We start from the raw sequence: 14,381 nt of genomic DNA, 5'->3' as shown, positions 1-14,381 counted from the left end.
TCATATGGGTTATAAATCATCTCTAAAGTTAGTTCCAAAGGTTTTGAGCATGGGAATCAACATATGAGCTTCCCAGGAAATTAGCATGAAAGATGAAGAACTAATTTGGAGGTGTATAGATCTAGCCTGAGAAGAGACTTCAGAAACCATTTAGTTCAATTCCCCCTTATTTTACAGATGAAGAAACTGAGTCTCAAAGAGGTTAAATAAATGATTTTCTCAAGATCACATATGCACTATCAATGGTGTTCTTTCTGCCATACAGGTCAGCTAGGAGGTAATATTGGTATATTTTGAAGAGGACTGGATTTAGACTTAGATTCAAATCCCAGATTTTTAATTTACTAGCTGTGTGAACTTAAACAAATTTATTTTTTAAACTTTCCCCATCTATAAAATAAGAGGGCTAAAAAAAAAAATAAATAAAATAAGAGGGCTTCTTATAGTTCTGTGGCAACATGTACTTCAACGTGGGTTTTGGTCCAACCAAACCAGTCATATTGCTGACAATTAACCTTATGTGTCTAGAGAGCTGTACTCGGAATTAGCAAGATTAATCTTCCTGAGTTCAGATATGGCCTCAGAAACTTACTAGTTATGTGACCTTGGCTAAATCCCTTAATCTTTTTTTGCCTCAGTTTCCTCTTCTCTGAAATGAGCTGGAGAAGAAAATGGCAAACCACTCTTGTATCTCTGCCAAGAAAACTCCAAATGGAATCACGAAGAATTGGATGTGACTGAACAACAATGGCAATAAGAAGTTTTACTTGTATGTCTCCCTTCTCACTCCTAATCCTTTACTCCATATGTTTCTTAAATAGCCTGACAGAGATTCCTCAGCCTTCAAGGGAGGATGTAGATGATTCTTATTCTCTTTATGCTTCTTCAATAACTCCCTCTGCTATTTGTTTTCTGGCTTGAGTTTTACAATGGAAGTCCCTACACCAATTGAAATGGAATTTATATTTTAGTTCTAGCTGTGTCAATTGTGTATATAGGCAGGTCATTTCATCCCACTAAACCTCAATTTCCTTATGTGTACAAACTAGAATATTGATACTCTCACCACCTACTTCATAGGTTGTTTATTCTGCCTCCATTGTCAGGACTTTAATGCATCCATCCAATTTTCCATTGTTACATAGAGACAGCCCAATTCCTGAGACTGTTAGCCTTCTTGAGACAGACTCAACAGTGTACTTTGTTGCTTACTGTGCTTGTGAGTTTATTCTAGACTAGGTCCCTCCCTAGCAACTCCCCATTTCCTCCCTAACCTTTTAGACCCTATCCTTACTTTCCTCTTTCTCTTCCCTGCACTTTAAAAGTTCATCTTCACTCAGAACATGTTGTTTAATCAGATATGATTCAACCTTGCTTAGTCATATTTGGTTTAGTCTGTGAGACATTACAGTTGATAAATAGCATCCTTTTGTGAATGTTACAAATGTCTCTCATGTGAATTTATCACATATTGAACCACTCTCCCAAAGTCTAGCATAGAGACTAGAGAAATGCTTGGCCATGGTCATTAAGATTATGCACCATTTTCCTTCCCCATCTATCTATTGTGGTTGTTTCAGTCTGTATCTAGAGGAACCTGCTGTGTTAATAGAAGCAGTTTCCATTCTCATGTAAGGTCTCTTTGTCTTAGTTATTTAGAGTCACATACTCACATAGAGTCCCACAGCCTGGGGTAGTGGGAAGCTGAATGGATTGCCCAGGTTACACTGCCCTATGAATCAGAAACAGGGCAGAAACTTAGATTTTTTTGACTGCAGGGTCATCTCTCTATCCACTATATTACCCTTAAATAAGTGGCTACTTCAAGAATAGTTTTTATTTGGGCTCTAAATTATTCAGTTGTATCTGAACTATGTAGGATTTTCATAGCAAAGATACTAGAATGGTTTGCCATTTCCTTTTCCAGTTCATTTTATATATGAGGAAATTGAGCTGATACACAGTTAATAATCATCTGAAGCTGGATTTGAACTCGGGTCTTTCTACTTTTAATCCCAGTGCTCTATCCACTGAACCCCCTAGCTACCTGGGCTCTAGATTACGGTTTCCTTTAAAAGGGGGGGGGGTAAAAGAAGTGCTCAAGTGTATATTATGAATCAGTTATAGGACCAGCCATTTATTCCCAAAGAGAAAGCACTGATAACCATATAAGAATTATAGTGTATGTTAACAAAACAATATAAATACAATTCAGTATCTTAACTTATTGCTACTGTGAGAAATAGATGAGGGTTTAGTTTCCACGGAGTTATAAAACAAATCAGAAAAATGAAATTGAAACCTAAGAAATGGAGGTTAGGCTAGCATGGAACAAGGAAACATAAACAAAGGAGGGAAAGTATAATCAGGGGTGGGAACTCAGAATAAGAAACAAGTTGAAAAATGTAATTAGGAGTGGAGATTCACAAGTGGAAGAATACTTGTAATTAAAGACACACTCATGTAGGAGGAAGATGGAATGATGTAATAGTTGGTACAAAACACTATCCAAAAACTCTATGACACACTTTTCCATATATACAGTTTTGTACCAACTATCATTACTATCCCACCTTTAGTAATTCTTGGCCATCACCTGCAAGTCAAGATATCACTCTCATGATGTGTCTTTGGTCCTCTTCAAGAACGAAGCAAGAAGAAATAATGACCATGTTCTAAAAGTTACTTAAGGCTAACTAACAAAAATGATTCTTAATTGATAATCTTAGGGAGAAGTTTCATGTCTTGGACTCAAGCATTAGCAAATCACCTCTGACTCTTCAAGGGTATTTGTATAACCTCAGAGAAGAAATCTGGAATCTGACTCATCAACGGAAATGGAAATGTGACTAAGGATGTTTAGAGCTTACATGGGCTAATTCAATTAATAGAGTTATAAGGATCAAATGAAGTAAAAATCCATTATGCATTTTGTAAAACTTATATGTTTTATATTCACACCAACTATTAGTATAAAAACATTATACACTGTATAATTTTACCTGATAGCACTCTGAAGTCACTTAAAATCTTTTAGTTGTGGATGTAGTCAGGAAGATAGGCAAAAGAAAGAGAAGGGGTGGGAAACTCATTTCTGAGGCAGCGACAGTTTATAGAATACTTTAAAAAAATTCTTTAACCAAACAAACATATGCTGCATTTTCTTGATAAGTGCAATCTGTATTAGTCCTTGCATGTCCTAATCTTTATAAAGTTGACTTGGAGGTAAAGGGCTCTGAACACAGCATGTCTTAAGGAATTCTGATTTAATGAATGATGCTGATGGTTGAAGACCATGTTACTTAAATACTTAAAATGAATTTTTAGTCATAAACTCCTTCTGGAACCCGAGGGGTTAATGAGAAGTTGTCAATAATAATTGTCATACATTTTATATCACCAATACTCAACAATGACTAGTTCTAGAGAGGCCATGTGGTGCAATGGAATGAGAGCTGACATTGGAATCAAGAAAACATAGGGTTTTTTTTCTTAACTTTTATTCATACTGGTTATGGGACTCTGGACAATCTACTCAACTTTCTCTTCTAGGTAACTCTTTCTATCCCAGGTAACTCTTTGCTATTGTAAATAATGAGATAACTAATATTCATAAAAATGTCTAGTGTATGTTGAACATTGTGTGGAAGGCTTTAGAAGTATTCTCCTTTGATCAATCCAATAAACACTAAACATCTACTATGTTCCAGGCAATGCATTAGGGATATAATTAATAAAATGGAAAGACAGTTTTTGTCCTCAAGGAGCTTACAATCTAAGAGGAACAGAATACACAAAAAGAAGCAGCAAAAAGTGTGGATGGGAACAAGGTACCAGGAGGTTTTATGATCTGTGGAATTGAAACCAGGCAGGATGCCAACTGCAAAGTGGAGTGAGCTGAGTCTGGTTTTTGCTCTCTCTAAAGGAAGGTATCTGGAAGAATTTGGTACTCCACCTTCCATCCCTTAGGGGGAAAAGGAGGCTGAAGAAGATGTCAATAAAAACTTGAGTTAACCACATGGAGGTGGGTTTAGAAGTGATGAACTTATCCTGGAAGGGCATCTTGTTCTACTGAGTTGAACCTAGGTAGAATATTAACTACAATCCTGGGAAGTAGATGCTATTATTACTCTCAGATTACAGTAGAGGAAAATGATCTGAAAGGAGGTTAAGTGACTTGCCCAAGATCTCACAGCTAGTAAGTATCTGGGGTAAGATTAGTTGAAGATCACCTTTGGTAGAATGAGTTTCCTAGCTGGTAGTTCCATGAATCACTGATCTCCAAAGTATAGGCTGACTGTCTGTCACCTGTAGAGGAAGCTTGGACAATCTCTCCTTTGCCCTAAAAGCAGAGATCAATCTTTTAAAAAATGAACAAAAAAGCAAAAAGAACTCTGACCATAGATATTTTTTATGGAGGAGAAAAACAGATTACAAACCCTGAGAACACTAAAAGTAGATCATCTCCTGATGAAGCCCCAAAGAGTGACATGAATTGGTCCCCATCTCAGAGGGCTCTTTTGGAAGAAATTAAAAAGAATCTTAAAAGAGAGCTAAGAGAAAAATGGGGAAAGGAAATGAAAACTTTGCAAGAGGGCTTGGAAAAGGAAACATAGAAATTATCTGAAGAAAACTCCTTACAAAATAGATTTAGTGAAGTGGAAAAAGCATATAACTCCTTACAAAATAGATTTGACAGAATGGAAAAAGGAAACAACTCCCTAAAGTGTGGGCTGCATACTCCTAATGGGCTCTGGCATCATCTTGTCAACTGGACTAGACTCAGCTTCTAACCTGTGGATGGCCAGAATTACATAAAGCAGGCTAGAGACCGGAAATTCAGGACATAAAATAAAAGTTTTAGAATGAGGAAAATGATGTTTTCCTGTGGAAGCCGTCTCTCCTAAGAAGAAGGGCTTATCATGCTGGACCAAACGCAGGTCTTATATACCACAATTAGGGTAGATTACTGACATAATTTTTAGATATTGAGTTCTTATTCCTATCGGCTTTTTCAAAATAATATTGTCTGAAGTCTTGAGTGTTATGGCCACCCTGTGGGGCACAGAATCAGAGTTTTATGATGGCTCCAGGAGGGGATTATCTGTCAGTGACAAAGAACAGGGATTATGAATATGTGATGGATGACCCTGGGAATAGGGAGAGCTAAATTTCTCAGTGAACACCTGGTACTGGTCCTAGCAATACACTTTACCAGAAGGTGATATTCTGAGTGCAAAGGATTATTGTTATCCAAGCTCAGAACACAACCTGCTTACTGATCTTAGCTCTGGAAAACAGAGTATCTCCAAAATAATTTGTAAGAGAACATGATTCAAAGAATAACCAATTGGAGGGTGGAAAGATGGGGGACATTCAAGCTTTTCTGTGATAAACAATCTTTGCTGCTGGTCTACACAACAACTACTTTGTCCTGCTCTTGTCATTAGCATGTAAAACTCTCCCACTTTGTCTCTTCTTACTTCTGGCCTCCAGTGGCTATAGAGTGCTAAGTCATGCTTTTTCCTTTTCTTCATAAGGAGTCAGCGAGGATTGTGACCCAGGCCACCAGCAACACTGGAAAAAGCCTCCTATCCTCCCCCTGCCCCAATGTATTCAGGCTGTCCCCAAGATCACCTTATGTATGACTTCAGGAGTTTCCCTTTGGGGGTCAGGCTCTGCATTCCAGATCTGTGGTAGGTGAGGAAAAGCTCTATCACTCCCTATTTTCAATTTTCGTTTTGAATGGAATATAGTTCTCACCATAAGGATGCATGGTTGGTTTGAGAGCTGCATTGTAAGTCTCATTATAATCCACTCTCTCCTTTCCTCCTAAATTATCCCTCCTCTGAATTTCCCTATCTCTGTCCTTGGTACTATCCATATCTTCCAATCTCCCAAGTTTTCAGCCTTCTCTTTATCTTTGAGTCAGCATTCAATTGAGATTGCTCTTTCTAACATTATCAAAGATTCTTTTATTACTAAATATAATGTCTCTTATTAATCCTCATTCTTCTTGATCCTTTCATAATGTTTAACACTGTTGACTACTTTCTTCTTCTCTCTGGGAGCCGAGTTTGGAACTTATTTGTTGAAAATATAAAAATGTAATAATTTTTAATTACTTTACAAGAACAATTCATTGACTTTTGGGAAGATGAAAATTTGCTAGAAAAATTTCAGCAAAAATCTTTACATAGTTGGTAGATGGATTTGAATGAGTGCCATAATTTAGTACATATAACTAAAGGTGCATTTCTGTAATGTTCTCTTTAAAATGCAATGTTCTCTGTTGAGGTTTTCTTGAGGTCTTTGGAGGCAGCCTTCCTTTCAGTTCAGTAATCACCAGAAGTGCAGCCAGGTGTTAAAGTCCAAATCCTTTATTGTCTCCTTCAAAGTTCTGACTCCTTCACTTGAGGCTCAGCCAGTTTTCTTAGAGGTTTATCTTTCTCTTTGGTTCCTAGAGGTTGAGCTCCTGTCTCCTTCTCTGCCCTCATCTGTCTCAACCTCTGAGAGCTTCTAGTGCACTTGTCTTTTTTGACCCTGAGACCTTCTAGCTTATATGCTCCACACTGAGTATACACCAATCATTATATCACTAGGAGACCATTATTTGTTGTAGGATTAAATCACTGCTAAACTAGATTTAACCATTGTCTCCTCAATTCCACTTAGTACCTTGTTTCAAGTTGTGGCCTGTAACAATCTCCTTGTAGGATTAAATCAATCATACTGAACCATGCTAAATTAGATAACTATTGTCTCTATCAATTCCACTGACTTAGTATCTTGTAAGAATCTTTTATTTTAAGTTCAGAGTTCTGGCCCATAACACATTTCTTCCATTTGAATCTATGTATCTTTATGGGCTTTTTCTTTCAGCAATGATAACCAGAATACCATTAAAACTAAATTTTAAAATAAAATAAGTTTAGAATCAGACCTTTGAATTATTGGATCACAAAATCTTAAATCAAGACTTTAAAAGATAATGAAACATATTTAATCAAATCACTCTCATTAAAGATATTATTCATCATTTTTAGTGAGAACAAAATCTTTTTATATCATTAATAAATAATGTTTCCAAATATTTTAAAATATTTATTTCATCCTTTTAAAATGCCTACTTTAAAGTTAATTTTATAATATAGCATAGCATAGCAACCAAATCAACAATAGTCAATAAATACATATTAAGCATCTAAATATATATTGTGCCAGCACTGTGCTAAGTTCTAGGGATGCAAATAAAGGCAAAACTAGTTCCTACCCTTTAAGGAGTTCACAGAATAATAGAAGAAAAAACATACATACAACTAAATACTAGTAAGATATAGACATGTATGTGTATATATATACATGTTATATGTATGTATGTATGCATATGTGTACACACATATATTCTTGGAGATAATCTCAGAAAGAAGATACTGGTAGTGATGGGTACTAGGAAAGACTTCTTGCAGAAGGTAGAATGTTAGAGGAAACTTAAAGGAAGTTAGGGAAGCCAGAAGGCAGAGATGAGGAGGACATTTCAGGCATGGGTTACAAGCAGTGAAAATGCATAGCATCGGGAGATTAAAAGTGTGCAAATATTTGCAAAAAGACCACTGTGCCATTGGATCATCCAGTACACCGAAACAGATAAGGTATATAAGTAAACTGGAGAAGTAGGAAGGACCAGGTATAAAAGGATTTAAAAGTCAAATGGAGGACTTCATAGATGATCTTGGAGGTAATAAGTAGCGACTGGAGTTTGTTAAATAGAAGACTGTCATGGTTAACTTTGTGCTTTAGGAAAATCATTTTGGTAGCAGAGTGGGGGATGGATGGACTAGCATAAGGAGAACTGATATAGAGAGATCAATTGGAAGGCTGTTGCAATAATGAAAGTGTGGAGTGATGAGCATATGAAGGGATTCAGTGACGAAAATAGAACAAAAATGACAGTAGACAAATTGCACCTATATAACAATAACAGTAATATAAAATGCATGGAGTGTAAGCCAAGAGAATAAGTCTTATTAAATTCATTTATATATTTTTGTTAAACTATGAATGATGGAAGTTTGTAATTTCATGACCTAATGTTTTGAAGTCATGGGAACAAAAGTTTAATATATTTTTTCCTGTTTAATAGAAAACACATGGATTTCTGAAATAAAATACAGTCATTCTAAATAACATTTTGGGAAGCAGAAAAGGGCAGGGGCTCCAAGAATGAAGCATGGAGAAGGTCAGGAGTCAGCAGCTACTCTGGTAGGGCAGTAACTTAAGAGACTTTCATAATAGCCATGACATCCTACTCATGATGTTCTTTGACTAGATGCTCCTTTAGTGTTTTTATAGCCTAAAAGCAAATGTAGCCTATGGAGTAGATACAATTCATTTTGAAATCACAAAGTGGCCACCTTTGTATGGAAATTCAGGGCCACAATATAGATTGGTTTTGTTGTTGTTTGTCCTTAGTTCTTACAGAAGACCATGACATCAGGGACATGATGCCATAATGTTCAAGTACATTGGGTTTAAGTGAGGGTCAGCAATCACACTTGCTCCCTTGGAGTCATCTGGGTCCAGTGATTAAATATAGATCAGAATGACTGGAGGTAGTCCAGGATGCAGTGGGGGGAAGAGGGGAAGGCAGGAGATGAACCTGGCTCTTTAAGAGTTCATGATCTTCACATGGGCAACTTGCTAATTGTCTCAGCCATTGGCTTTTGTTGGGGAAATACCCCTCTTAAATTGGCAGAAATAAATAATTGAAAATAAAAAAACAGACAAAAACAACATTGTCAAAACAAACAACTTTGAAAGATGTAAGAATTCTGATCATTACCAAGACCAATCATGATTTCAAAAGAATGAAGATAAAGCATCTTACTCGTCTCATGATAGAGATGATGAATTCAAGATGAAGAATAAGATCTACATTTTTGGACATGGATAATGTTAAAATTTGTTTGCCTGATTTTTCATATTATTACAAGTGGGGTTTTTTTGTTTTTCTTTTAATTAGATGAAAATAAATTAAATTTAATTCTCAACAATTAAAAAGGCAATAAAAATTTTTAAATAAAAAGGAACAAAACCAAAGGTATAAATGAAGATTAGGAAAATGATAGAAACCATTTGGATGTTAAGATACTGTTTCCAGTTGGCAGTTTGCTCCATTCCGTTCTCCGCCCAGATATTTGCTGTTAGCATGGTATAGTGGATGACCTTGAACAACATGGCATCACAGACTGCCAACAATATGCTCCCAGAAGCCAGAATTTCCTCTGTAAGGTTTGTTTACTTCTCGGTCCTGAACCTCCCCTGAATAAGAAGCAGATGAATAGCAATCTTACCTTATTAAGAATATCTGACAAAAAAATAAAATAAAAAGAATATCTAACATTAATTTGGGGAAAATCTTTTTGTAACCATGATAAAGTCAACCTAGCCCTAATCACTCAATCAAAATGCTTCAGTCAAAATGCACAGTCAAAGTGAGACCTGTTAAAGACCTATTTGTCAGATGAGGGACACCTCCTCAATTTCACACGGTGATTATAGATAAGAGGCCTGGTAGGCTTGAACAAACTGAAGAATTCTGGAATTCACTCAAATGCATCTATACTTTCAGCCATTACTGGGCCACCCCTCTCTCTTAACCCATCCCTTTCTCGCTTTTTTTTTTTTTTGGATATTTGTTTTGTCAGTGATTCTCAATAAATGCAAGTTTGCTTCTGACTGAGAAATGTGAAAAGCTATTTCAGAAAAAGAAACCAGAGATCTTAGGATACCACTCCAGTGGCTAGCAGATGACTTAGACTTAATTGAAATTTAAGTAGATTTATTAAATACTAAAAATCATCTTTTTTTTTTCTTCACAGAATGGCACAGCTTTTCACATTAGAAAGGGGCCATCTAGTTAGTATCTGAAAATAGTGAAGAGAAAATGAAAATGGATCCAAATTGTAAGATATAGAGTATAAGAAAATGAGTGTCATGGATACTCATTTGCAATTTCTTTTTTGTTCCTGAAAATGCTATTTTTTGTCTATTTCTTTCCAAATATCTGTATGCTTGGATCACATATGGATTTAGAAGCAAGTAATCACCATCTTAGGAATGAATAAAGCACCTGAATATCCTCTTCTGCAAACAAAACAAAACAAAATAAAACAAAAAAAACCTTCTTCATTTTCCAGGATGTTATGTTATGTCTACAGGATGCCAAACCAACTAGTTGATGTAGTTAATCCAATGGAATAGCCATCAATTCAGTGAAAAAAACTAACAAAGTGGAGGAAATCAATGAAACCAGCTGTTTCATTGAATTGACTGATTGTTCAGGTCAATACAGGCCACTTTGGTTGTCCTGTTGTTGCTCAAGAAACACAAATTAGAGCCATCTCCAGTCATCCTGATCTATATCTTACCACTGAGTCCAGATGGCTGTGGAGGAAAAATGAAGCTGGTGACTTTGCACAGCCTCCCCTTACTTCAATCCAATTCACTTGTGTGTCATGGCAGTGCCTTCCTGATGGAGGTCTCCTTTGAGAACAAAAGACAAACAACAGCAACAACATTCCCATGAGACACAGAGAAAATACACTGAGTAAAACAATTTGTCAATCCCTGTTCAATAAGGTACTGAGACAGATTGAGCTCTAAAAGTCTTCCATGTCTACTATGTACAAGACAGTGATAAGGCAAGACAGAAAACAGGACTCCAATGATAAAAGATAAGATGCGTTAGGGATAGGGAAAGTATGATAGATTTAAAATTAAAGAGGGCCTTAAAGATCATCTAGTTCTTGAACTTTTTCCACTTGTGACCCTTTTCACCCAATAAATTTTTATGTGATCCCTGGTATATAAAATAAGCAAACAAATCAAACAATTACTAATAATAAACCATACTTTCATGACCACCATATCCAGTTACATGATCCCATATAAGGTCATGATTCATAGTCTAAGATGCAACCTTATTTTACAGATTAGAAAATCAAGACCTTAAAAATTAAACTGGCATGCCTAAGCTTCTGATTATGAACTTTAACACCTCTTTCCAGGACTAATATAATAGCTTCCTATTTGGTTTCCCTACTTCGTGTCTCTCCTCACTTTAATTCATTGTCTTACACAACTGTCAAAGTAATTTTCCTGTACCACAGCTCTGACCACATCATGCACCCTTTCACAACAACAAATTCCAATAATTTATTCACCCGAATAGGTACCTTACCTGAGTCAAATATAAACTCTTCTGTTTGGCAATTAAAGCCCTTTATAAGCTGATCTCTCTTAACTGCAATAGAGGCTGACCAGTGAAAGTCCAGAGATCTGAGAGTATGACAAGAGTTCATAATGAACAAGAGGCTTGAGTCATGTGAACCTACTTGCATGAAGAAGACCAGACTTTCTGTTCCATGGAATGCACAGATATTCTGTGACTGTTTCTTATCCACTGATGAATGAAGAAAAGATTTTTGACTGGTTGTTGAATCGAAATGGATTATATATACAAAAGACATTAGTTGGCCAAATTGATCTCTCTCTGGTGATGACAAAAGGAAGGATTTCTGTAAGCCCCTTGGTAGGGAGAAATAGTACCAGCAGCCTATTCTGTATTCTTGGGCTGAAATGAAGCTATAAGCCCATGTGACTATTTTTCACTTTCTTTTGTCTCATTCTTTCATGCTTATTGATGAATGTGTATTGGAAAGGGAATAGATTAAGCTATGTCCCTGTGAGCACCAAAGGGTTGGAAGAATCGTCAAACATTCATAAACTAAGGTCTGGAGTAGTTTGTCAGCATCACAACCCTGTGGGAAGCACAGCCTCAAGGAACTCCCTATCAAATGCAGCCTGGCAGTTGGTTGGATCAGCTAGTTGAAATTCCAGATTCTAGAAGCAGGGGCGTGACTTGTCCAGTTATGTTTGCTGTAAGAATATTGTAGAAGTGAACTTGGTGGAGCTGAATTCTTTAAAGCAAATGCATTGTTTGATTTTTAATTTTTTTAAAGATTTCTCCCCCATTTTTTCCCTCTTTGTATTCTATGTCCCAGCATACTGACTATCCCTGAGGCCCATAATGCTCTCTTTTCATCTCAGCTTCTAGAATTCCTGGCTTCCTTCTACACTCAGCTAAATTATCACCTTCTGCAGGAGACATTCCTCAATTCATTCAGCTACTCATACTTTCCTCTCTAAGGTTACCTTAAATGTAGCTTGTATTTTTCTAGTAACATATGTGTTGGTTACCCCAAGAAAATGTGAACTCTTTAAGACTTTCTGTTTTTGTTTTTTTGGGTTTTTTTGTATGCTGTGGTGTTCTCTTCTTTTTTTATATAATATATGATGGTTCTTTGTGAGCAGGTTTCTTGGAGAGGTTTTCTGGAGGCAGTCTTAGTTTTGGTTCAAAATAATAATCACTTCAAATACGGCCAGCTGATAAAATTCAAACGTTTATTTCTCTAAGAGCTCTTGCAGCTTTGTCCTTTGCTTCTACCTCTTTCAGCCTCCAGCCAGCACAAAGGTGGAAAATGGAATGAATCTGACTCCACCTCCGAGAGTGGGCTTGTGGGCTTGTGGGCTTCCTCCCAGAGTGCTCCTCTCTGACTCCTGGCAATGTTCCCGAAGTAACTAACTGACTGAGCCTCTGTCCGCTTCATATATGATCTCCCAAAGGTTGATCCTCCTCTGAGGGAGGGATTAAGGGAGGTGTGAATTCACAAAGTTACAAAGTTAACTTTTCTCATTTTCTTTAGGTCCTGAGGCATCAGATAGGAGAGTGTGCCCTAGTTCAGGGAGATATTTCTGTATTTTTGTCCTTATTATAATTTTTCAGTAAATAGCCCTTTATAAAAGCTAAAAAATTAATAAGCTATCGATATCAGAATGATATCAATTAATTAAATTGATAGTGGGATGCTAATTAGGGTCATTGACATTGCCAAATGAAATTGGAAAGAAACCGCAAGAACTAAGGGACTGTGTGACCCAGGTGCAAGATGAAATCTCTTGTTGACCAAGGAGGGACTTGTTGTCTAATGTCTTGTCTCAGGAGTTCCCTTTTAGCAGCTGATGGGAAATCAAGAGATATATTGGTAAACTGGTGCCTTCTCACACAACTAGAGTTCTAATGGTACTCTTGTTCACTATCAAAATTCCATACTTTCTCTGCTTTCTATCTCTCATCTTTTCTCTCCCATAAGTCTCTAAGACCTTTAGGAGTCACATCTCCACATATCTAACAACACAAGACTACTTCAGTGGTCCCCTAGTCTCTTTTGGGAAGGGGTGCTACTTACATTTTAAGGTTTCTCACACGTTAGTTCCCTTTATGCAGTCTATGGTCCAACCATATTGGGCTTATTGTTCTTCCCACTCACCATCGCTGATCTCCATATGTACACACTGGCATTCCCAAGGTCTGGAATGCTCTCTCTCCTCACTTCAGCTTCCTAAAATCCCTGGTTCCCTTCCATATTCAACTGAATACCACCTCCTGAAAGATTTCTTCTCTAACTTAGTAGCCTCCACTTACTCTATATGTATGTTGTATATTCTTCTTTATATATGTGTTATCTATCACTCCAAGAAAACATAAACTGCCTGAGTAAGGGACTCTATCTTTGAGTTCCCAAGACATAGCACAGTGCCTACTACATAGTAAGGACTTAATAAATATTTGCTAATTCATTAATTGATTGAATATGCAGCTAGTTAGTGACAGATGGTACAAGGACCCCAGTCTCTTGACTGCTAGCACTGCTCTTCCCATTATGCTTTACTGTTATCCCCAGCTTAAATACATTTAAAATTTAGACAATTGTTGATCAGGCAGCTCAAAACGTGGAGTCTCTTCCTGACTAAATGCTAAATACTCATGATGCAGTTTTGGAGAAAATCCTTGGCTACTCTATTAAGATGGCTGATTAAGATCATTAACAAAGATGATTGTTGCATTGACCCAGGGCATGTAGGGGCTAAACACCTCAAACCACAGATGAATTATCCTATTCAAGAAATCCCTTTTAGGACTCTTATAAATCCTTGAATATTTTTGCCCTAAAATATTAAAATTCATTGTGTCTGATGCAATCAAGAGCAGAACCCCTATCTAGGAGCTTTGTAGCCAATCTCCTCTTCTCCAAAAGGTCAAAGAAATATGTGTATATCATTGGATGAAATACATCTTTAAAGGTTTCACTTGCTTGGTAGTATTCCTGACATATTCCTGAAAGGACCTTTTCCTGGATAAAATAAAAGTCTTACCAAAACCATGCAGGATTAGGCTATGTGCCAAGGACAATCCCATAAACAAGGCCATGATGAATCAGAAGGCCAAAGCACTTTCAAGTGAAGGTTAAAAATATGGG

The sequence above is a fragment of the Sarcophilus harrisii genome, chromosome 3 (assembly GCF_902635505.1).
Source record: "Sarcophilus harrisii chromosome 3, mSarHar1.11, whole genome shotgun sequence".
NCBI classification, from domain to species: Eukaryota; Metazoa; Chordata; class Mammalia; order Dasyuromorphia; family Dasyuridae; genus Sarcophilus; species Sarcophilus harrisii.
Note: the sequence above shows the minus strand (reverse complement) of the source record.